Below are 26364 nucleotides of genomic sequence, written 5' to 3' on the forward strand. Positions count from 1 at the left end.
TACTAATATCCATTATAAGCCCACCAACTCCCACAGCTACCTCGACTACACTTCTTCACGCCCTGCCTCCTGTAAGGACTCCATTCCATTCTTCCAGTATCCCCGTCTCCGACGCATCTGCTCTGATGATGCAACCTTCCACGACAGTGCTTCTGATATGTCTTCCTTTTACCTCAACCAAGGATTCCCCCCCATTGTGGTTGACAGGGCCCTCAACCGTGTCCAGTCCATTTCCCGCACATCTGCCCTCACCCCTTCCCCTCCCTCTCAGATCTGTGACAGGGTTCCCCTTGTCCTCACTTTCCACCCCACCAGCCTCCACATCCAAAGGATCATCCTCCGCCACTTCCGTGACACCCAGCGTGATGCCACTACCAAACGCTTCCCCTCCCTTCCCCTGTCAGCATTCCGAAGGGATCATTCCCTCTGTGACACCCTGGTCCACTCCTCCTTTACCCCCACCACCTTATCCCCTTCCCACGGCACCTTCCCCTGCAATCGCAGGAGGTGTAATACCTGCCCATTTACCTCTACTCTCCTCACTATCCTAGGCCTCAAACACTCCTTTCAGGTGTAGCAGCGATTTACTTGTACTTCTTTCAATCTTTCTTTGGCCTCCTTATCTCGAGAGACAATGGGTAAGCGCCTGGAGGTGGTCAGTGGTGTGTGGAGCAGCGCCTGGAGTGGCTATAAAGGCCAATTCTAGAGTGACAGGCTCTTCCACAGGTGCTGCAGAAAAATTTGATTGTCGGGGCTGTTACACAGTTGACTCTTCCCTTGCGCCTCTGTCTTTTTTCCTGCCAACTGCTAAGTCTCTTCGACTCGCTACACTTTCGCCCCGCCTTTATGGCTGTCCGCCAGCTCTGGCGAACGCTGGCAACTGACTCCCACGACTTGTGATCAATGTCACAGGATTTCATGTCGCGTTTGCAGACATCTTTAAAGCGGAGACATGGACGGCCGATGGGTCTGATACCAGTGACGAGCTCGCTGTACAATGTGTCTTTGGGGATCCTGCCATCTTCCATGCGGCTCACATGGCCAAGCCATCTCAAGCGCCGCTGACTCAGTAGTGTGTATAAGCTGGGGATGTTGGCCGCCTCGAGGACTTTTGTGTTGGAGATACGGTCCTGCCACCTGATGCCAAGTATTCTCCGGAGGCAGCAAAGATGGAATGAATTGAGACGTTGCTCTTGGCTGACATACGTTGTCCAGGCCTCGCTGCCATAGAGCAAGGTACTGAGGACACAGGCTTGATACACTCGGACTTTTGTGTTCCGTGTCAGTGCGCCATTTTCCCACACTCTCTTGGCCAGTCTGGACATAGCAGTGGAAGCCTTTCCCATGCGCTTGTTGATTTCTGCATCTAGAGACAGGTTACTGGTGATAGTTGAGCCTAGGTCGGTGAACTCTTGAACCACTTCCAGAGTGTGGTCGCCAATATTGATGGATGGAGCATTTCTGATGTCCTGCCCCATGATGTTCGTTTTCTTGAGGCTGATGGTTAGGCCAAATTCATTGCAGGCAGCCGCGAAACTGTCGATGAGACTCTGCAGGCACTCTTCAGTGTGAGATGTTAAAGCAGCATCGTCAGCAAAGAGGAGTTCCCTGATGAGGACTTTCCGAACTTTGGATTTCGCTCTTAGACAGGCAAGGTTGAACAACCTGCCCCCTGATCTTGTGTGGAGGAAAATTCCTTCTTCCGAGGACTTGAACGCATGTGAATCTAGTGTACTGTATTCACTGCTCACAATGTGGTGTCCTCTACATTGGGGAGACCAAATGCAGATTGGGTGACCGCTTTGCAGAACACCTCCGCTCAGTCCATAAGCATGACCCCGAGCTTCCGGTTGCTTGCCATTTCAACACCCCCGCCCCCACCCACCCACTGCCCCCCACTGCTCTCATGCTCACATCCCTGTCCTGGGATTGCTGCAGTGTTCCAGTGAACATCAACGCAAGCTCGAGGAACAGCATCTCATTTACTGATTAGGCACACTACAGCCTACCGGACTGAACATTGAATTCAATAATTTCAGAGCATGACGGGCCCCCCCTTTTTATGTTTAGTTATTTTTTCTTTTTTCTGTTTTTATTTAGTTATGCTATTTTTGTTTTTTTTAGTTTGTTTCTACTGTGCCTACCCACTGTTTCTGTTTTTTTAATGTTTGTGCTTGGTGTGCTTAAAACCTTTTACATTTCTAATATTTGTCAGTTCTGATGAAAGGTCACAGACCTGAAACATTAAATTTGCTTCTCTCTGCACAGATGCTGCCAGACTTTCCAGCATCCGCAGTACTTTGCTTTTATATTAGAATGATTTAGCTCAGCCTCAGACATTTGCCAGGGAAAGTGATGAAGTCAGTGGCTGGGGAACAGAGTTTGTGATGGGGACCGAAAACAATGGCGGCTATCTTCCCAAAATTTATTGTATATCTACTCCAGGCTAACATAGGGATCACCAGCATATCAGTCAATTTTAAGCCCACAGATTTATCAAACAAGTGAATGAGCCATTGTTAAACAAATTCAGCATTTTCCTTTCACACTGAATAGCAATAGCAGCATGACACAGCTACAACAACAACACCTTGCATTTATGCAGTGCCTTCAACAAAGAAAAAGCAATTTTGAGAGTTACCATCAATATATTTTAGATTGGGGTTTGTGAGCAATGGCTCTAGGTAAGCCGGTGTAGACATTGTATATAAAACCTTGGCTATGAATGATAAATCCTCTGTAGAGAAAGTTGGGGGAGGGATTGATTTTCAATGATACTCTTCAAATAACATAGATTTCGTATTAAAATTTTCAATGGAATATTTTAACAGCAACAACTTGCATTTATATAGCACCTTTCATGTAGAAAAATTTCCCGAGGCACTCTGCAGAAAAGAAATCGAACATAAATTGGTGGTGAGCCAATGACAGAAATATTAGGAGAGGAAACAAAGATTTGTCAACGAGTGTATTTTAAGGAGGGTCTTAAAGGAGAGAGGGGTGGAGAGGTTTAGGGTGGGAATTCCTGAGAATAAAGCCTAGATGGCTGAAACTTCAACACCAATGTGAAGGGTTTGGGGAATGCATAAGAGGTCAGATCTGAAACAACACAGAGTTTTTATTTACTTAATTTAGAGATACAGCACTGAAACATGCCCTTCGGCCCACCAAGTCTGTGACGACCGTCAACCACCCATTTATATTAATCCTACATTAATCCCATATTCTTACCTACCTATACTAGGGGCAATTTAGAATGGCCAATTTACCTATCAACCTGCAAGTCTTTGGCTGTGGGAGGAAACCGGAGCACCCGGTGAAAACCCACACGGTCACAGGGAGAACTAGCAAACTCTGCACAGGCAGTACCCAGAATTAAACCTGGGTCACTGGAGCTGTGAGGCTGTGGTGCTAACCACTGCACCACTATGCTGCCCTAAGTTCTTGGAGGGCTGGAGAAAGATTTGGAAGCCATGAAGCGATTTATACAATGGATTGGATTAAAGTGCACAGAGTCATTGATGGTATCTATTTGGCAAACTTGCAAGCCATCCCTGTATTTTATCAACTGAGCATGAAGGATTTACTGTGTGAAACATAATTAAGATTGAATTACAATAACAATTTCAAATACAATGTATCCTGCATATATGTTATACTGTTGACAATGATCTATGCTAAGCATTCAAAGGATTGTTGCATTCCATAACAGTGTTGGAGGGATAGCAGCTGAAGAGTGCTGAAGGACACATTTTCTACCAAGCTTAATTGGTACAGATATTTGCTGAGCTAGAAATATGGGGTAGCATTGCCTTGGCACCTGTACACAGGTCTGCCATCTTCTTTGACAACATCTCTGGGGTGTTGCAGACAGGAATCACCTTGCCACCTGACTCTTCTCCCGGAACGGTACTGTAGAATGCCAGTTTTTCAGAACTAGTTTAAATGTGGTTGACACATTCATCAACCCTCTATTTTAAGCATAGGCTTTCTGATTTTAATGCACATGACCCTTCATTTAAAATGAATGGGTTACCATCAGTGTTAAAATCACGAAACTCTAAATCCTATCTAATAAGCTCATTTGAAATATTATATCGAATGGCATCGAATTCACAGCACAGAAACTGGCCATTCAGCCCAACTAGTCTATGCTGGTGTTTATATTTCACACGAGCTCCCTTCCACCTGACTTCATCTAACCCTATCAGCATACTCTTCTATTCCTTCCTCCCTCATGTACTTATCTAGCTACTGCTAAATGCATCTTTACTATTTGCCTCAGCTACTTGATGTGGTAGCAAGTTCCACATTCTCTGAGGAAAGGAGTTCCTCCTGAATTCTTTATTCGATTTATTAGTGGCTATTTTATATTTATGGCCCTAGTTTTGGACTCCCCCACAAGGAGGGGGTACGAAGTTAATGCAATGGATTTATTTGTAGGTCATGATCTTAAATAAAACTTTTTGCAGCACTTTGGTCACTACTGCATTTGCAACATTTGAAGCAAATCTCATTATCTTGTAAATTTTAGGCGTTGAAAAATCTGCTTTTTGTGCAAAATGCAGACAAGTGATTTACAATAATTGGAAGATGCTGAACGCTCAGCGTCACATGACAATGACAAATGATTTTGTTCACTATACTCTATCCTCATTAATAATTGTGTAACTTTCCATTCACTTTCCTTGTTTGTGGAGTTTTAATCCCACTGTACAGTGTGACAGATGTTGGCCTTGAATTTTCTCAAACTTGCTCTGCTGTGCACAGTTGACTCTGGAATGTTTTCAAAAAACGCACCATTTTGAACTGTTTCTATATTACCATTTCCTTATCTAGTGTCTTCTTTCCGCCTCCATTTTCCACAAGTATTTCCAAATTGAAAACCTCCAACCTCTTGTGAGCCTTCTGGGTCCTCCTGATATTAATCTATTCCTGCAACAAATGGCTTGGATTTTTCCACTTTAAAAGTTAAATGTTTAAAGATAAACATACTTAAAGAAGGCCAAGAAAATAATATCAGACCCATCAAGCTTGTCTATCCAGTTAACTGTGCAACCTCACATCCCAGAACAGAAATTGCCTTGAGCGTGTTTTTGCGTACAAAATGAACGTTGTGCTTGGAATGGTGCCGACCAAATGTCAGAGGCTGAAACCTCTGTCGATTTTTAGTCCACAGATATCCAGGTAATTTTTTTGAGTCCATGCATGCAGACTCTGAAGGACTAGACTGTTGCCTGCAGGTCATCTAATAAGTTGCTCTCTCTCGTACTCTCCCGAACACGATGAACAAGAAAAATTGTTAAAAGACTTGCATTTATGATGTGCCTTTCATGACCTTAGGACATCCCAATGCACTTTATAGTACTTCTGAAGTGTAGTCACTCTTGTAATTTGGAAATGCAACATCCAATTTGCACACAGCAAGATCTCACAAATAGCATTGTGATAATCATAGAATGTTTTTTTTATTGTTTGGGGGATGTGGGTGTTGCTGGATAGGCCAGCATTTATTGTCCATCCCTAATTGCCCTTGAGAAGGTGATGGTGAGCTGTCTTCTTGAACCACTGCAGTCCTTGGGGTGTAGGTACACCCACGGTGCTGTTAGGAAGGGAATTCCAGGATTTTGACCCAGCAGCAGTAAAGGAATGGCAATATAGTTCCAAATCAGGATGGTGTGTAGCTTATAGGGGAACTTGCAGGTGGTGGTGTTCGCATGCATCTGCTGCCCTTATCCTTCTTGGTGGTAAAGGTCGTGGGTTTGAAAGATGCTGTCGAAGGAGCCTTGGTGAGTTGCTGCAATGCATCTTGTAGATGGTACACACTGCTGCCACTGTGCATCGGTGGTGGAGGGAGTGAATGTTGAAGGTGCTGGATGGGGTGCCAATCAAGCGGGCAGTTGGTGAAATTTGAATTCAATTAATAAGTCTGGAGTTAAAAAGCTAGTCTAATGGTGACCATGAAACCACTGTCAATTGTTGTAAAAACCCATTTGATTCACTAATGTTCTTTAGCGAAGGATATCTGCCATCCTTACCTGGTCTGGCCCACATGTGACTCCAGACCTATAGCAATGTGGTTGACTCCTAACTTGCCACTGAAATGGCTCAGTTTGAGGGCAATTAGGGATGGGCAATGAATGCTGGTCTAGCCAGCGACGCCCACATCCTACGAACAAATTTTAAAAAGGACATTAGTGAACCTGATGAACAATCAGCAATGGTTTCATGATCACCACTAGACTAGCTTTTTTTGAATTGCAGATTTATGAATTGAATTCAAATTCCACCATCTGCCATGGTGGGATTCAAACCCATGTCCCCAGAGCATTAACCTGGGGTTCTGGGTTGCTAGTCTAGTGACATTACCACTTCATCATCGCCTCCCCATTACAACACAGAAGGGGGCCCTTCAGTCCGTTGTGTCCGTGCCAGCTCTCTTCAAGAGCAAGTCGACAAGTTCCATTGCCCTGCTTTTTCCCCACAGCCCTGCAAATGTTTTCTCTTCAGATAGCTATCCAATTCTCTATGGAAAGCCTCAATTAAATCTGCCTTCACCACATGCTCAGACAGTGCATTCCAAATCATAACCACTCGCTGCACAAAAATGTTTTTCCTTATGTCGCCATTGCTACTTTTGCCAATCATCTTAAATCGGTGTCGTCTGGTTCTTGACCCTTCCACCAATAGGAACAGTTTCTCTCTATCTACTCTGTCCAGACCCCTCATGATTTTGAATACCTCTATCAAATCCTTTCTTAATCTTCTCTTCTTCAAGGAGAACAGCCCCAGCTTCTCCGATCTATCCACATAACTGTAGTTTGTCATCCTTGGAACCATTCTTGTCAATCTTTTCGTACCCTCTCCAATGCCTACACATCCTTCCTACAGTGCGGTGCCCAGAATTGGACACAATACTCCCGTTGAAGCCAAACAAGGGTTTTATAAAGGTTCATCATAACATACTTGTTTTTGTACTCTATGCCTCTATTTATAAAGCCCAGTATCCTGTATGCTTTATAAACCACTTTCTCAACCTGCCCTGCAACCTTCAATGATTTGTGCACATAGATCCCCAGGGCTCTCTGCTCCTGCCACCCCGTTTAAAATTGCATCCTTTATTTTCTATTGCCTATCCTCGTTCTTCCTACCAAAATGAATCACTTCTCTACATTAAATTTCATCTGCTATGTATCCACCCATTCCACCAGCCTGTCTCTGTCCTCTTGAAGTCTATCACTATCCTCTCACAGTTCAAAATATTTCCAAATGTTGTGCCATCTGCCAATTTTGAAATTGTGTCCTGCATATCCAGGTCTACGTCATTAACATAGATAAAGGAAAGCAGTGGCCCTAATACTGATCCCTGGGGAACCCCACTATACACCTTCCTTCATTCTGAAAAACAACCGTTCACCACTACTCTCTGTTCCCTGTCATTCAGCCAACTTCATATCGATGCTTCCACCGTCCCTTTTATTCCATAAGCTTCAGTTTTGCTGACAAGCCTGTTATGTGGCACTTTATCAAATGCTTTTTGGAAGTCCATGTACACCAGATCAACCACATTACCCTCATCAACCCTCTCTGTTACTTCATCAAAAAACTCAAATCAAGTTAGTTAATTAAGATTTGTCCTTAACAAATCCATGCTGGCCTTCCTTACTTAATTCACATTTGTCCAAGTGACTATTAATTTCGTCCCGAATTATCATTTTGAAAAGCTTTCCGACCACCCATGTTAAACTGGCTGGCCTGTAGTTGCTGGGCTTATCCTTACACCCTTTTTGAACAAGTGTCTAACATTTGTAATTCTCCAGTCCTCTGGCACCACCACTGTATCTAAGGAGGATTGGAAGATTATGGCCAGTGCTTCTGCAATTTCCACTCTTACTTCCCTCAGTATCATTGGATGCATCTCATCTGGTCCTGGTGACTTATCGACTTTAAGTTCAGCCAGCCTATCTAATATCTCCTCTTTATCAATTTTAGTCCAGCCAGTGTCACACCTACCTCTTCTTTCACTATGACTTTGGCAGCATCTTCTTCCTTGCTAAAGACAGATGCAAAGTACTCACTTCATACAGCGGCCTCCATATGGAAATTTCCTTTCTTGTCCCTAATCAGTCCTACTCCTCCTTTTACCACCATTTTACTATTTATTTGTCTATAGAAGACTTTTGGATTCCCTTTTAAGTTAGCTGCTGTTCTCTTTTCATCCTCTGTCTTTTCTTCTTTTATTTCTGTTTTCACTTCCCCTCTAAACTTTTTATATTAGCCTAGTTCTCACTTGTATTATCTATCTGATACCTGTCATATGCACCCTTTTTCTGCTTCATCTTATTCTCTATCTCTTTCATCATTCAGGGAGCTTTGGCTTTATTTGTCTGACCTTTCTCCCTTCCGGGAATGTACCTTGACTGTACCCAAACTATCTCCTCTTTAAAAGCAGCCTATTGTTCAGTTACAGTTTTGTCTGCCAATCTTTGATTCCAATTTACCTGGGCCCGATCTGTTATCACCACACTGATGTTGGCCCTCCCCCAATAAATTATATTTACTCCTTGTCCTTTTCCATAGCCAACCTAAACCTTATGATACTATTATCACTCTATAGTGAGGTCAAGCAAACAAGAGAAGATGGTGTTGGTAAAGATGTTGGCAGGAATCTTCTCTCTGGACAGTCTGAAGAGAACCTCAGTTACCTCAGCATTCCCTAGAGACTGACTCTATCCCTCTCTGGCAACAGTCTGAGACTAAACCAGACTCCTCGCATCTTTAGTGTCATATCTGAGTTTCCGATCACAAATCCACGCCATCACTAAGACCACCTAATTCCACCTCCATAACATCACCTAGCTTCACCCCTGCCTCAGCTCATCAACCATTAGAACCCTCATCCATGGATTTGTTACCTCTAGATTTAATAATTCCAACAAACTCCTGGCTGGCCTCCCACATTCTCCCTCTGTAAACTTGAGGTTGTCCAAAATGCCGCTGTCTGTGTCCTTGCACCAAGTCCCGTTCACCAAGTCTAGCTCTTCAGACTGTCCAGGCAGCAGATTGCTGCCAACATTTTTACCAGCACCACCTTCTCTTGGTCACTTGACCTCAGGGTAAAGCCAATGTCCTCTTTACATTCTTATTTAAATATCCCTGGGTATATGTATTGGAGCTGGTATTTGGGAGATTTTAACTGTGCAAACACAGAGCAGCTAAGTACAATGTGAGTGAAATAGCCTGATACTTGCTGATTTATATTGACTTCCGGTCAAACAACGCATTGATTTTAAAATTCTCATCCTTGTTTCCAAATCTCTCCATGGCCTAGCCTCCTCCCTATCTCTGTAATCTCCTCCAGCCCCACAACCCTCCAAGATATCTGTGCTCATCTAATTCTGGCTTCCTAACCATAGGCAGAGCCTACCTCTAGGCTATCCTCCAAAGTATGCACAGTGTCAATATCTTAGCTGGTGGCTATGAGTGTGAGATTGAGTGGTGCTTATTCTTCATCATTATCTACCTGCTCTTTCTCTTCCAACACTGACTGGCCAGGTGTGCCTACACCACCTGCAGCTTATAAATCAGAAGGAATTGTGGGATGAGGGGGAAGCAGGATGTGAGAAGAAGGGTTAGGTATGAGCTTATCTTCAACTTTGATGGCTTCAGCCCCACTGCTGGCCATGGCCACAACAATGGCTCCTTCAATGATGATGAAGGATCCTCAATGAGGGTAAAGACATGCAGCTGTATCAGTTCCCCACAGATTAGGTGCTGCTGGCTCCAGTTATGTGTCACCTTGTCCTGCAAGAAAGAGGGAAATGTGTCAGTGAGTGTGGTGCAATGGCTTTGAGTGATGTGGCTGTCATGGTTGAATAGTTGACAGTGTGTGCAAGCTGCACATATGGTTATGAGACTTGCAGCAGTGTGAGGATGAGGCGAAGGTAAGACAGTGAGGTATAAGCCTTGATTGTTAGAGATTGTTGGTTGGTAAGTGAGGGGGTTGTAGTGCATTAACCACTTTCTGAAGCTAGTGGTGCACTTGGTGGGATATGCCATTTGAAGACGCATTCGCTGGCCTTGACCATTCATGTAAAGTTATTGAACTTTTTGTGGCACTGCATCCAAGTCCTCAAGCTTGACCCCTGGCATTCACTCGATGGCTCTCAGATCCCACTGCCCACTGAGAATTTGGAGGGCCTCCTGGCCCCTGGCTGATAGGTAACATCTCTCTCCCTCTGCATCTCTTTGACCAAGGCCTCCAAGTATAGTGACAGAAAATCTTGGAATCTTTCTGTGCCATATTGTGTCTTTCCAAGGGTTAATCCCACATCACAATCCCCACACCTGTTCTTGATTTTTATTGAATTTTGTGGTAACAATGTCTTGTTAACCTCAACGCCCAAAATCACTCTGTTTTTTCAGATAACACTGTTTTCTCCCATTAAGTGCATAATTATTGCTCTTTTCAATCAAAATTTAACTCACATTTATTGATATTGAGTTCCATTTGCCATTTTATTCCCATTCCACTTACCTTATCAACATCTCTTAAAAGCTTCCTTTAGTCCTCAGAATTACTTTTTTTAATTCTTCCATGGGATCTGAGCATCACTGGTAAGGCCAGCATTTGTTACCCATCACTAATTGCCCTTGAGAAGGTGGTGGTTAGCTGCAGTCCATCTGGTGTGAATGCACCCACAGTGCTGTTTGGAAGCGAGTTCCAGGATGTTGACCCAGCAACAATGAAGGATCGGCGATATAGTTTCAAGTCAGGATGATGTGCGGCTTGGAGAGGATCTTGCAGGTGGTAGTGTTCCCATGTGCCTTCTAGATGGTGGAGGTTGTGAGTTTGGAAGGTACGCACTGCTGCCACTGAGTGTTGGTGTGGAGGAAGTGAATGTTTAAAGTGGTGGGTGAGGTGCTGATCAAGGGCACTTCTTTGTCCTGGATGTTGTCCAGCTTCTTGAGTGTTATTGGAGCTGCACACAGGTAAGTGGAGAGTATTCCATTACACTTCTGACTTATGCCTTGTAGCTGGTGGACAGGCTTTGGGGAGTCAGGAAGTGAGTTACTCACCACAGAATACCCAGCCTCTGACCTGCTCTTGTAGCCACGGTATTTATATTGCTGGTCCAGTTAAGTTTCTGGTCAATGGTAACCCCAAGGCTGTTGATGGTGAGGGTTTCAATTAAGGCAATAGCATTAAATGTAAAGGGGAGGTGATTAGATTCTCTCTTACTGGAGATGGTCATTGCTTGACACTTGTGTGACGTGAATGTTACTTGCCACTTGTCAACCCAAGCCTGAATGTTGTCCAGGTCTTGCTGCATGTGGATATGGACTGCTTTCTATTATAGTATTGTCTGTAAATTTGGACATCACTATCTCTAGCCATATTTCCAAATCATTCATGTATCAAATGAATAGAAGCAAACCTAGAACAGAACCCTCCAGGACAATTCTACTACTTCCAACCAGTCTGTGAAACTGCTCTTAATTCCTATTTTTTATTTCTGCACTTCTAAACTGGTTTGGAACCAATTTTCTACTATTTCCCCTAATTCCTTGCTTTTAATTTTCTCTAATGATCTCTTATCTGGTACCTTGTCAAAGGCATTTTGAAAATCCATGTACACCACAGCCACTGCATTACCCATATCCCTCACTTCTTTAAAGAATTCTACTAACCTGTTTGGTAAGCGTGATTTTCCTTCCTGAAATTCTTGTTGGCTGCTTCTAATTATTTTCTCTTCATACAATATTTAGTAATTTCATTTTTGATTAAAGATTCCAAAATTATCCCTACCACAGAAGTTAAACTAACTGGCCTGTAATTATCTAACTTAGCTGTTTCCCTTTTTGATGCATACTTGCACTCTCAATCAAACTCTGAAATATTATTTTTCAGGCACATGCTATTTCTTCCCCATTTCCTCAGGATCCTTGGATGTATCCCATCAAACCGCTGCTTTTCAAATGCTTTCCTTTTATTTATTACACTTTGCTTTGACCCAATTCAGGATTTTCCTCCTCTCCAATCATCTTTTCTTTTGTAAATGGTAAAGTAATTGTGAAAACACCACTGGAGGCTGCTCAACTGCTTCTCCTGGTGCACCCATAATTTGCTGGCAGCACTTAAATGAAGGCCACAGCTGAAAATGGCTTGGCGCTTAGGCTGGTGGTATGGATCAACTTGCACAGCTGTCTCTCCTCCAACTTTGGGTCAGTTTTGGGTGTATGCCAACATTTGTGACAATTGCCTTCAGGAGTATTCCATTCTGTTTCTTTCTAAAATATTTCACCGCAATAACAAATTTAATGATGGACCTTCTTATGAATCACCTGCGGAATACATGGGTTATCATTTTGACAAGTGAATGGTTGGATACAAGGATAACTGCAGCTTTAACTACAAAGTCTATGAATAGATAGATAACACTATATCAAGGATGTTTGTCAAATTGAAACCATCCAGAAAATGTATTTAGATGTTGCAGAACTATTGCACAGAACTGTACTTTTTAACAGGAGCTGCTGCTCACATCATTTTTTTTATTCATTCACTGGATGTGGGCATCGCTGGCTAGGCCAGCATTTATTGCCCATCCCCAATTGCCCTTGAGAAGGTGGTGATGAGTTGCCTTCTTGAACCGCTGCAGTCCACGTCGGGCAGGTACACCCACATTGCTGTTCGGAAGTTCCAGGATTTTGACCCAGTGATAGTGAAGGAATGGTGATATAGTTCCAAGTCAGGATGGTGTGTGGCTTGGGGGGAAATTGCAGCTGGTGGATTGAATTTGAAGACTTTTCCTGAGTTTCCAGTATATCACTGTACCATACTGAATTCAGAAATGCTATTTGGTGGTTAGGAGAAGAAATGGTTCTTTTTAATTTCTTATCACTGGATGAAAATGTGAGGAGTGTGATTGTACAACAGAATTGAAAAAGCTTGAAGAATATAAACTGTTTTCTTCTCAAGGAAATTATGACTTTCAAGCTTCCTACCAAATGTGTCTATTACTTTAAATCTAAATCCAGTATCAAAGGGACATTCATTCTGAAAACTCACTTGCATTTGAGTGCAATTTTTTATAGTTATGAAAAAAATCAAGCCAGCAGCCACATGCATTGCATTGCAAGGATGCATGTGAAAAGAAAGAACCAACACTGGGAACAGCTATTAAACATGTTTCCATCTTTAATTGAAATCTGCCTCAGCCAAGGACAAATTTCTTAAATTATAATAATTATTATATAATGATGTCTTCATTTTAAATTCACTTTCTCATGTTTAAAATTAGCTTCTACTGTCAAAATGGTTAAGGTGCTTTTAAAGTTGCCTCATTCTCATTGGTTTATAGTTATGATATTAATGAACACCCTGGACAATTACTGCTTTCTGCTTCACCCTGCACCTTATATGTTCCCTGGCATTTTACACAGTCTTTTAGTGTAAGCCTTGGCACAGTGGTCACTATCGCCTTTGCATCAGAAGGTGATGGGCTCAAGGCTCACTCCAGAGACACGAGCACATAATCTAGAAAGGCTCTTCATTGCAATACTGAGGAAATGCTGCACTGTCGGAGGTGCAGTCTTTTGGAAGAGACTTTAAACAGAGGCCTCAGCTGCTCTCTCAGGTGAATGTAAAAGATCTCAAGGCACTAGTCAAAGAGCAAGGAGTTCTGCAGGTGTTCTGGCCAATATTTATCCCTCAACCAATACCGAAAACAGATGACTTGCCCAATTATTTCATCAATGTTTATGGAACTTTGCTGTGGGCAAATTGGCTGCTGAGTTTCCCACTTACACCAGTATTTACAATTCAAAAGTTCTTCATTGACTGTGAATCGCTTTCAGATGTCCAAAGGTCACAAAAGATGACAATATGAATGCAATTTCTTTCTTTTTTTCCTGCCCTTTATTCTTCCCACTTCTCTGACCTGTACTGGAATATTGTTCTGCAGGTACCAGGCAGGGAACAATCCCTACATCTGAATGGATAGGCACATGGAACACTCAGTATTGGGCCTTGGGCTTCATGATCAGTGAGCCAGTAAGCTGTGGATACCTAATGAGCTTCTCCAGGCAATTTGTCGGAGCAGGTGCCTTGAAAATCGGACTGCATTGCAGGCAGCAATTCGCAGTTAAGTCCTCAAAAGGTGACTGGGAATTGGGAGGGAGGCATCTATTGGAGAGGGTGAGGGTGTCACGATCAGGGGTAAGGTCGTGGCAGCAATCGTGCAGAGGACTGAGATCATGATTAAATGGGGCAGGAGCGGTGTCCAGCAGAAGCCCATGGTTTTAATGTGGCATCAGAGGAACATTCCGGCTCCTCCTGGCTCCACATTCAATTAGTTTTTTTTTCATTCATTCATGGGCTATTAGTGTCACTGGCAAGGCCAGCATTTATCCCTAATTGCTCTTGAGAAGGTGCAGTCCATGTGGTGTAGGTACACCCACAGTGCTATTAGGAAGGGAGTTCCAGGATTTTGACCCAGCGACCGTGAAGGAACAGTGATATAGTTCCAAATCAGGATGGTGTGTAACTTGGAGGGGAACTTGCAGGTGGTGGTGTTCCCATATGTCACTGCCCTTGTTCTTCTAAGTGGTAGATAATGTGGGTTTGGAAGGCGTTGTCGAAGGAGCCTTGGTGAGTTGTTGCAGTTCACCTTGTAGATGGTACACACTGCAGAAATGGAGTGCTGGGAGTGGGTCAGGGAGTGAATATTTAAGCTAGTGAATGGGTGCTAATCAAGTGGGCTGCTTTGTCCTGGATGCAGTCGAGCTTCTTGAGTGTTGTTGGAGCTGCACCCATCCAGACAAGTAAAGAGTATTCCATCACACTCCTAACTTGAGCCTTGTAGCTGGTGGACAGGCTTTGGGGAGTCAGGAAGTGAGTTACTCGCCACAGAATTCCTAGCCTCAGATCTGCTGTTGTAGCCACGGTATTTATGTCGCTGATCCAGTTAAGTTTCTGGTCAATGGTAACCCCCAGGATGTTGATGGTGAAGCAGCTGAAGATGGTTGGGCCTGGGACACTGCCCTGAGGAACTCCTGCAGTGATGTCCTAGGGTTTAGATGATTGGCTTCCAACAACCACAACCGTCTTACTTTGTGCTCGATATGATGCCAGTCAGTGGAGTGTCTTCCCCCGATTCCCATTGACTCCAATTTTGCTCGGGCTCCTTGATGCCAGACTTGGTCAAATGCTGCCTTGGTGTCAAGGGCAGTCACTCTCACCTCTTTTGTCCATGTTTGAATCAAGGCTATAATGAGGTCACGAGCTGAGTGGCCCTGGCGGAACCCAAACTGAGCATCAGTGAGCAGGTTATTGTTGAGTAAGTGCTGCTTGGTGATGCTGTCGAAGCCACCTTCCATCACTTTGCTGGTGATTGAGAGTATACTGATGGGGTGGTAATTGGCCGGCTCGGATTTGTCCTGCTTTTTGTGGACAGGACGTACCTGGGCAATTTTCCATTTTATTGGATAGATGCCAATGTTCAGATGAATTGAAATAGCTTGGCTAGGGGCGGGACTAGTTCTGGAACACAAGTCTTCAACACTACAGCCGGGATGTTATCAGGAGCCATAGCCTTTGCTTTATCCAAGACATTCTACTGTTTCTTGATATCATGTAGAGTGAATCAAATTGGCTGGAGACTAGCATTTGTGATGGTGGGGAACAAGTGTCCCTTTTTGGTGGCAGCCTTTAACGATTGCCTTTTCAGCCACATGTAGATAAGAGCAAAATACTGTGGATGCTGGAAATCTGAAATAAAAACAGAAAATGCTGGAATTACTCAGCAGGTGTAGTAGCATCTGAAGAGAGAGAAACAAAGTTAACTTTTCATCAGAACACCTTTACATAGCCACATCCTCTTAAATTTATTCATCATCCTTTACTGGCAGCCCTTTAAGGTCTGCTAACACATCATAAATTCCCACTCCTCTTTCTGACGAGTGCCAAGTAGTCGCGGTATGGGCTGGTAGCTTATTGAAATTACAACATTAAAATTAGACTGGCCCCAAAAGATTCAGTTGTGTCAGACCTCCTCCAGTCATGCAGGTACAAATTTCACCACACCTGCCATGGTCCTGATCATACACACTGTTAGAAAAAAGTTATTTATTGCCTAAATAAACACAAACTTTGCTAAAAAACACAGATGGTTGAGCAGACGAAAAATGCACTTTTCAAAGGGATATATTGTTAAAAGATGAGTCTAAAGAACACAAACACATTCATTTTATGGTAACCTTTTAGAAATCCAAATCATCTGTGTTCATTCTCTAATAGAAGAACTCAGATATGAGACAAAGAGCGATATTGAGCCCTCGCGTCAATTGCCATTTGCAGAAGAGAGTTCCAAGCTTCTACCATCCTTTGTGTGTAAAAGTGTTTCCTAATTTCACTCCTGAACGCCCTGGCTCTAATTTTTAGGCTATGCCTTCTAGTCCTAGTTTCCCTCTATTTATCTGATCTGTTCCCCCTAAAACTCAAAAACTTGGATCAAATCACCACTTAACCTTCTAAATTCCAGGGAATACAATGTCAGTTTATGTAATTTCTCTTTGCAATTTAACTCTTAGAGTCCAGGTATCATTCTGGTATACCGACAGTCCCTCCAAAGCCAATATATCCTTTCTAAGGTGTGGTGCCTAGAACTGCTCACAGTACTTTAGGTGAGGTTGAACTAAGACTTTGTAAAGCTGAAGCAAGACATCTACCCCCTGGTAATACAGTACGCCAGATAGAAAAGCTAGCATTCCATTAGCTATTTTTGATTATTTTCTGTACTCTTTCCTGGCATTATAATGATCTGTGTTCCTGGACCCTTAAGTCTCTTTAGACTTCCACTATTTCTAGCTTTTTATCATTTAGAAAGTATGCTGTTCTCTCCTATTTAGTCCAAAATGCATAACCTTACATTTGCCTGCATTGAAATTCATTTGCCACAGCTTTTCCCATTCACTTACTCATGAATCATACCTTTATAGCCAATGTTCCAGACTCCTCCATCACCATCCCCAAGTATGCCCTGACCCACAGCAGGACAGGCCTACCAGAGATGACGGCATGGTGGCATACAGTCGGGAAGGAATGGCCCTAGGAGTCCTCAACATGGTCTCCAGACCTCAGGAAGTGTCATAGCATCAGATTAAACATGGCCAAGGAAATGTCCTGGTGATTACCACCTCAGCTGATGAATTAGTACTCCTCCATGTTGAACACCATTTGGAAGAAGCACAGTGGGTAGCAACGGTACAGAACGCACTCTGGGTGGGGAACTTAAATGTTCATCACCAAGAGTCGCTTGGTAGCATCACTATTGACCCAGCTGGCTGAGACTTGGAGGACATATCTGTAGACTGGGTCTGCGGCAGGTGGTGAGAGAACCGACAAGAGGGGAAAAATCTGCTTGAACTTGTCGTCACCAATCTACCTATTACAATGAATCTGTCCATAACAGTATTGGTTGGAATGACCACAGCACAATCCTTGTGGGGACGAAGTTGCATCTTCACATTGAGGATACCCTCCATCGTGTTGTGTGGCACTAGCACCATGCTAAAGTGGATAGATTTAGAACAATCTGGCAGCTCAAAGCTGGATATCCATGAGGCACTGTGGACCATCAGCAGCAGAAGAATTGTATTCAACTACAGTCTGCAACCTCATGGCCCGGCATATCCCCCACTCTGCCATTATCATCAAGCCAGGGGATGAAACCTGGTTCAATGAGGATTATAGGAGAGCATGCCAGGAGCAGCACCTGACTTACCTAAAAATGAGGTGCCAACCTCGTGAAGCTGCGACACAGGACTACATGCATACTAAGTAGCGGAAGCAGCATGCTATAGACAGAGCTAAGTGATCCCACAAACAATGGATGGGATCAAAGCTCTGCAGTCCTGCCACATCCAGTCGTGAATGGTGATTGACAATTAAACAACTAACAGGCGGAGGAGGCTCCACAAACATCCTGATCCGCAATGACAGGGAAGCCAGCACATCAATGCAAGAAACAAGGCTGAAAAATTTGAAACCATCTTCAGCCAGAAGTGCTGAGTAGATGATCGTCTCAACCTCCTCTTGAGATCTCCAGCATCACAGATGCCAGTCTCCAGCCACATCGATTCACTCCACGTGAGATCAAGAAATGGCTGAAGGCAATAGATCCAGCAAAGGCTATAAGCCCTGACAATACCCTGGCTGTAATACCAAAGGCTTGTGCTTCAGAACTAGCTGTACCACTAGCCAAGCTGTACCACTACAGCTATTATACTGGCATCTACCCAACAATGTGGAAAATTTCACAGGTATGCTTTATCAATAAAAAAAATGCAAAACAGGTCCAATCTGGCCAATTACCATGCCATCAGTTTACTCCTAATTACAAACGAAGTAATGGAAGATGCCATCGACAGTGCTATCAAGCAGCACTTAGTGTTATATGTTTAGTTCGGAATGCTGCCACTGTATTGAATCTATTCAGAGTGGTTCTTAGACCGTAGTATTTAAACATTCATATTTATTTAATAACAACTATATACACTCCATACTGGTCTGTGTGACTCCTTCACAAGCCATGCTGTAACTGTTCTCAAGTCTCTCCCACATGATCTCTTACATCATCATGGTGGGTGGTATTCTTTACACTTTCTCAAGATTAAGCCTTTCAGAACCTTATACTGCACTGAACAATAACTTACACATCGATGCTCAGTTTGGGTTCTGTTAGGATCACTTGGCTGCTTATCTCATTACAGCCTTGGTCCAAACGTGGATGAAAAAGCTAAATTCCAGAGGTGAGATGAGATTGACTGCCCTTGACATCAAGGCAGCATTTGACTGGGTGTGGCATCAAAAAGCCTCAGCAAAACTGAATTCAGTGGGGATCGGTGGGGGGTGGGGGGATGGGGGGATGGGTACTGAATCTCTCCACTGGTTGGTGTCATACCTAGCACAAAGGAAGATGGTTGTGATTGTTAGAGGTCAATCATCTCAGCCCCAGGACATTGCTGCAGGAGTTCCTCAGGAGTTCCTGGACCCGAGCATCTTCAGCTGCTTCATCAATGACCTTCCCTCCAACATAAGGTCAGAAGTGGGGATGTTTCCTGAAGATTTCACAGTGTTCAGTACGATTCGCAACACCTCAGATACTGAAGCCGTCTATGTTAGCATGGAGCAAAACCTGGACAACATTCAGGTTTGGGCTGATAAGTGGTAAGTAACATTCAGATCACACAAGTGCCAGGCAATACCATCTCCAACAAAGGAGAATCTAACCATTTGCCCTTGAAATTCAATGGCATTACCCTTGCTGAATCCCCCATTATCAACATCCTGGGGGGTTACCATTGTCCAGAAACTGAACTGGACCAGACACACAAATACTGTGGCTACAGTACAGGTCAGAAGCTGTGAATTCTACAGTGAGTAACTCACCTGCTGACTCCCCAAAGCCTGTCCACCATCAACAAAGCACAAGTCAGGAGTGTGATGGAATACTCTCCACTTGCCTGGATGAGTGTGCCTCCAACAACACTCAAGAGCTCGACTGCATCCAGGCCAAAACAGCCCGTAAGCATTCACTCCCTCCACCACCGACGCACAGTGGCTGTACTGCGTACCACCTACCAGGCCCGAGGGGCCGAGTGGCTGACTCCTGCTCCTAATTTGTATGTTCATATGTTCATATCTAGAAGATGCACTGCAGCAACTAGCCAAGGCTCCTCCGACAACACCTTCCAAACCCGTGACCTCTACCACCTAAAAGGACAAGGGCAACAGATGCATGGGAACACCACCACCTGCAAGTTACCCTCCAAGTCACACATCATCCTGACTTGGAAATATATCATCACTCCTTCTCTGTTGCTGGGTTAAAATCCTGGAACTCCCTGCCTAACAGCACTTTGGATGTACCTGCATCACATGGAGTGCAGCGGTTCAAGAAGGCAGCTCACCACCACCTTCTCAAGGGCAATTATTTATTTTTATTTTTTATTTATTTAGAGATACAGCACTGAAACAGGCCCTTTGGCCCACCGAGTCTGTGCCGACCAACAACCACCCATTTATACTAACCCTGCAGTATCCCATATTCCCTATCACCTCCTTACACTAGGGGCAATTTACAACGGCCAATTTACCTATCACCTGCAAGTCTTTGGATGTGGGAGGAAACCGGAGCACCCGGCGAAAACCCACGCAGGCACAGGGAGAACTTGCAAACTCCGCACAGGCAGTACCCAGAATCGAACCCGGGTCCCCTGGAGCTGTGAGGCTGCGGTGCTAACCACTGCGCCACTGTGCCGCCCATAATTAGGGATGGGCAATAAATATTGGCCTTGCCAGCGATGTTCACATCCCATGAATGAATAAAAAAAATGCTGGTGAACAGTTGAGGCCCCAACACAGTGGTTCACCACTAGTCACTTCCTGCCAATTAGAGTACCTGTCCATAATCCCTACTCTGTGTCTCCTGCTGCTCAGCCAATTTCCTAACCAGGTCAATAATTTGCCTTCAATTAACTTCATATTTAGCTAACAGTCTCTTATGAGGGACTTAATTGAATGTCTTCTGGAAGTCCTTACACCTAACACCCATAGACATTTCCCTGTCCACTACTATAATCACAGCTTCAAAATATTCAGTCAGGTTCATCAGGCAAATCCATGCTGGATCTCTCTGATCAGCTGAAAATTTTCACAGTGTTTTTAATTATAGAATCTAGTAATTTCTTGACAACAGGTGTTAGACTAACTGATCTAAAATTCTATGCTTTTCCTCCCTCACCTTTCTTAAATAACAAAGTGATATATGCAATTTTCTAATCTAAAGGAGTGGTTCCCAAATCAAGAAAACTTCGGAAGATTATAAAAACAAGAAATGCTGGAAATACTCAGCAGGTCTGGCAGCATCTGTGGAGAGAGAAGCAGAGTTAATGTTTCAGGTCAGTGATCCTTCAACAGAACTGCCAGATCTACTGAGTATTTCCAGCATTTCTTGTTTTTATTTCAGATTTCCAGCATCTGCAGTATTTTGCTTTTATTTAGGAAGATTATAGTTAGGGCAACTACAATAGTCATGGCAGGAAGTGACTAGTGGTGAACCACTGTGTTGGGGCCTCAACTGTTCACCAACATTTTTTTTATTCATTCATGGGATGTGAACATCGCTGGCAAGGCCAATATTTATTGCCCATCCCTAATTATGGGCGGCACAGTGGCGCAGTGGTTAGCACCGCAGCCTCACAGCTCCAGGGCGGCGCAGTGGTTAGCACCGCAGCCTCACAGCTCCAGGGACCCGGGTTCGATTCCGGGTACTGCCTGTGTGGAGTTTGCAAGTTCTCCCTGTGTCTGCGTGGGTTTTCTCCGGGTGCTCCGGTTTCCTCCCACAAGCCAAAAGACTTGCAGGTTGATAGGTAAATTGGCCATTATAAATTGTCACTAGTATAGATAGGTGGTAGGGAAATATAGGGACAGGTGGGGATGTTTGGTAGGAATATGGGGTTAGTGTAGGATTAGTATAAATGGGTGGTTGATGTTCGGCACAGACTCAGTGGGCCGAAGGGCCTGTTTCAGTGCTGTATCTCTAATCTAATCTAATCTACTTCCTTTAAAATCCTGGGATGGAAACCATCTAGTCCTTGGGATTTATTTTGCCTGGATTGATTTTGGTGAGTCCCTGTCCCTGATTCAGTAGTCGTTTCTCTGGGATGTCTGGCATGTTGACTTCTTCCTCTACTGTAAATACTGATGCAAAATAATTATTCAGCGTGCCCACCATTTCCTTATTTTCAACAAGAACTTGTATCTATATCGCACCTTTAACGTAAGAAAATATCCCAAGATGCTTCACAGGAGCATTATAAAACAAGATATGACACCAAGCCACATACAAAATAACTCAAGCTTGTAACAAAGGCAATGTAGTAATTCTGTGGGACTTTAATCTTCATATTTTTAAATACTTACTGCCTCAAGTGTACACAAAGCCTTCCCCCTCTGCACTGAATTCCCACTCTCACCAAATTCTAAACTTTTACACTGTTTGTGAAGCATTCCATTTACGAACACTCTGCTGCCACTCTCAATATCAATTTAATTTTAAATTTGAGATTGAGAGTTTTTTGTTAACTAAGTGTATTCTTCTTCTTAGGCAGTCCCTCAGGATCGAGGATGACTTGCTGCCACTCCAGTTCGATGGGATCTGAGATTGAAGTCGAATGCATGATCTGCAGACTCTGCCACATGAGGGGCAGGTGGAGCTTGAAGGGTCAGGTAGATGAGTAGTTTGGAGTTTATGCACTCCCTCTGATGCCTCGACTTCGTCTCCACATGTTCCCGACAATGTTCCTTGAAGTGTACGATGTCTTCCTGAATGAGCTTTCTCCATCTAGGATGGTCACAAACCAGGAGCTCCCACGAATCGGCGGGGATATTTGATCACTTCAGGAATGCTTTGAGGGTGTCTCTAAAGCATTTACGCTGTCCTCCTAGGAGTCTCCTGCTGACACCAAGTTCTGAGTAGGACAGCTGCTTCGGGAGTCGTGTGTCAGGTATGTGATTGACATGTCCCACCCAGCAGAGCTGCGTTTGGGTGATTAGTGCCCTGACACTGGGTAGGTTGGCTTGGGAGAGGATGTTGCTGTTGGACATACTTTCTTGCCACCAGAATTTGGAGGATTTTGCAGAGACACCTCTGGTGATATTTCTCCAGGGCTTTGAGGTGCCTGCTGTAGGCTGTCCAAGTCTCCGAAGCATATAGGAGCGAGAGATCACTGCTGCCCGGTAAACCATGATGTTAGTCTCGGGTTTGAGATCCTGATCCTCAAATGTCTTCCTCAGTGGGCCGAAGGCTGAGCTGGCACATTGGAAGCGATGATGAACCTTATCTTCTATGTCTGCCTTTGCCCACAGGAGGCTCCCAAGATACCAAGATGTGGAAAATGGTCGACATTTTCCAGGATCTCACTATTTATCTTGATTGGCGGGGGCAGGTCTTGTGGTGTGGGAGCTGGTTGGAAGAGGACCTTCATTTTCCAAGTGTTTAGTGAGAAACCCATTTTCTCATATGCTTCAGAGAAGGAGTCGACAGTGATCTGGAGCTCAGTTTCAGAGTGAGCGCACATGTAAACGTCATCTACATACTGAAGCTAGATGACTGAGTTGGAGTGATTTTGGTTTTGGATTGAAGGCACCGTAGATTGAACAGTATCCCATCTGTTCTGTCGATTATCTCCACACCTGCGGGTAGTATGCTGGAGGTATAGCATTGCAGCAAGGAAAATGAAGAAGATTGGTGTGATGACACAGCCTTACACGACCCGGGTCTTGACCGAGATAGGGTCTGTGGTGGTTCCGTTGGTGAGGATCACGGCTTGCATGTCATCGTGGAGTAGATGGAGGATGGTGACAAACTTCTGGGGGCAGCCAAATCAGAGCAAGATGCTCCATAAGCCTTTGTGGTTGACAGAGTCAAAGGCTTCTATGAGGTTGAAAAAGGCCATGTCCTGCATTTTTCTTGGATTTACCGCACAGCGAAGATATCTCTGTGGTGCTTCTCAATGGGCAAAAGCCACATTGCAGCTCTGGAAGGAGCTTTTCAGCCACGGAGTAAGTTAAGTAACTGGGTTAACTAAAGGTATTAAGGATTATGGGGCAAAGGTATGCTGTTAGGTCTCTGATCAGTCATGATCCTATTGAATAGTGAACATGCCAAAGGTGAAAACAGTAGGACAGAAAACGAAGTAAATCAAGGAGTAGTGTGAGGTAATGCCAAGCTTGGGTTTAATATGCATGAAATAGGTGTGAATTGCCTTTCACTAAGGTTAAAGAGCAATCAACTCCTGAAGGCGTTGTATTGTAGTACAAAGGCAAATACTAGTGTTACGACCAGGTGAGAAAGGTGTCTAGGGGTCTGAAACTGTTTTCACCTGCTCTTATTATAATAGAGTAAATTTTAATTTGGCTGTGTTTTGAGATCCCCCTTTGTGAATCTTTGCCTTATAATTGGAAAGTTGTGAACAAAGAAATGAGCACAAGCAGGCTTTCTTAGGTTTAAAGAAGGAAAGTGAAATTTATTAAACCTTAAACTTAAACTCTAAAATGGTTAACACCTACAAATATATGACACACCCATGCTAGCATGCACACACAATACACACATGCTAATAGGGACAGAAAATAGCAGAAGAAAAATAAAATAGAGAAATTTGAGGCAGTCTCTAAAAGGGGGTTTCTTGTTACTGTTTCTGTGTTTCCAGCTCGCCGTAGAGTCTTTGATTGTAGACAGCTCTTACTTTTTGTTGGGAACCAGTATTCTTCTTAAACCTTGTTCATTGTAGGAGACTTTTCTGTCTTGGGTTGATATGTCTTCAAAGGTTTCCAAAGCTGGTGAGAGCGAGATGAGAGCAGACAGGAGAGAGGTGTTCTCAGTCCAGAAGAAAAGTGCTTTCTGATTTTTTTTCCCTGTTGGAAGTTCAAATTCAAAAAAATTCCATCAGTCAGTCAGTCAGTCAGTCATGTGACTAAAACTGGTCTGACCACTTTTGTGTATTGGGGAAGCAAAAGGCTGTGTCCCTTTGTTCCAACACTGTTTGCCACTATGCAAATGTCTTTCCAGTCAGGGGCTTGCAATTTTAAGTTTTAATGTTCATGTGGTGAAATGATGTGTGCCTCAGTCTTGGCAGGTGGGGTTTTGCCTGACACCTCTACACCCAGGGGACTGAAATGCGATTTGAGGAAACCGGCGCATTTCAATACAGGGTTTGAGAGAAATATAGGATACAGAAAGAAAAACCATGCATTTCCATTCATTCATTTCCATTCATTCACCAATCTTAAAGCCTATTAACAATGGGATTTTCTGGGTGCCAGGGCTGTTTTGATTTTCCCCATTTTTTTCTCAGGCGAGTTAGTAGTGAGCGGGTCTAGCCTGAACTCTCTCAGTCATGCAAAGACTTTTGACTTCAGGGTGGTTCCCTTTTCCTCTGACTGTGGGGGAGGTGTCTTTGTTACTCTCCCCTTTGTTCTCTGGGACACTCCTACGTGCAGGTATTTGTGCAGACTTAACTGCACTCTTCATGGTTTCTGTGCCCCCTAGAGGTCTCTCTTTGTCTCTGCACGTTCCTGTAAATGCTGTTGGCAACTCTGCTGGGGTGCTTCTTGAGTCTGCATTTACATAGGAGGATGTGGGGTCTAACTTTTCACAATTTTCAGCGTTGGTTGACCGAACAGTAGGGGTTTTCATCCGGGATTCTTCCTGGACTTCCTTTAATCTGGCCTCTTGGTCACTTTTTCCCCTTCTCTTTCTAACCTTTATCCAGCCGTGTGCCTGCCTGTCCCCTTTTGTTCTTGGCGGGGGTCCCTTAGAGTTCACCAGCCCTCTGATGGAGGGTCCACCTAACACCATTACAGGACTTGGGGATGCTGGTTTCACTGTAGGTTGGGGTTTCCCCTCAACCTGGCACATGTGGCAACTCCTGCAGTACTCCACCACATCATTGTGGAATTTTGGCCAGTCAAACTGCTGTCTTATGCTGGCTTTGGTCTTTCGTATACCGGCATGTACAGCTACTGTAGTCTCGTGGGCCCTTCTTAATATTTCTCTCTGGTACCTCTGTGGCACCACTAACTGGTGAACTACTGTCCATTCTTCGTCTTCATGTCTGTGAGGAGAACTCCATTTCTTCATCAGTACCTCATTCTTTAGATAGTAGGAATCATGGACTCCCTCTGCTTCACTTTCAGACTGGACAGCCTGTGCTAACTCTTGCAATACTGAGTCGGCACGCTGAGCCTCATCTAGGGAAAATCCATTTAATTCATTCCCTGGGTCTCCTAACTTTCCAAAGAAAGTCTCAGACAGTGCCAATGCAGTCTAATCTGGGGGAGCTGGTTTGATCATGGCCCGATCCACTACACATTCAGGGACTCTCCTGCCACTGCCCTGTCTCTCTGACCTCCTGCGGTCTTCCTTTCACAACTGGGGAGGGTACCACCTTCACCCCTGCCAGATCATTACCTACGAGCAGGTCAACCCCGTCCACAGGCAAACCAGGGACAATCCCTGCAGTCACTGGTCCCGAAACTAGGTCACATTCCAGGTGCACCCGGTGTACAGGTACAGGCATACACTGCCCTTCAATACCATTCACTGCCATTCTGGTGTTCACTGTACTCTCTGGGGGAAAGGTCAGGCTTTTTCCTAGTAAAAGTGATCTGGTAGGCCCTGTGTCCCTGAGAATCACTATAGGCTGGCTTGCCCCATCGAGGGATTTGGGGTTACTTTCCCTTGAAATACAAAAAGCTGATAACCTTCAGGAATCCTATTAATTTTTCCTGCACTG

The sequence above is a fragment of the Heterodontus francisci genome, chromosome 1 (assembly GCF_036365525.1).
Source record: "Heterodontus francisci isolate sHetFra1 chromosome 1, sHetFra1.hap1, whole genome shotgun sequence".
In the NCBI taxonomy this organism is placed as follows: domain Eukaryota; kingdom Metazoa; phylum Chordata; class Chondrichthyes; order Heterodontiformes; family Heterodontidae; genus Heterodontus; species Heterodontus francisci.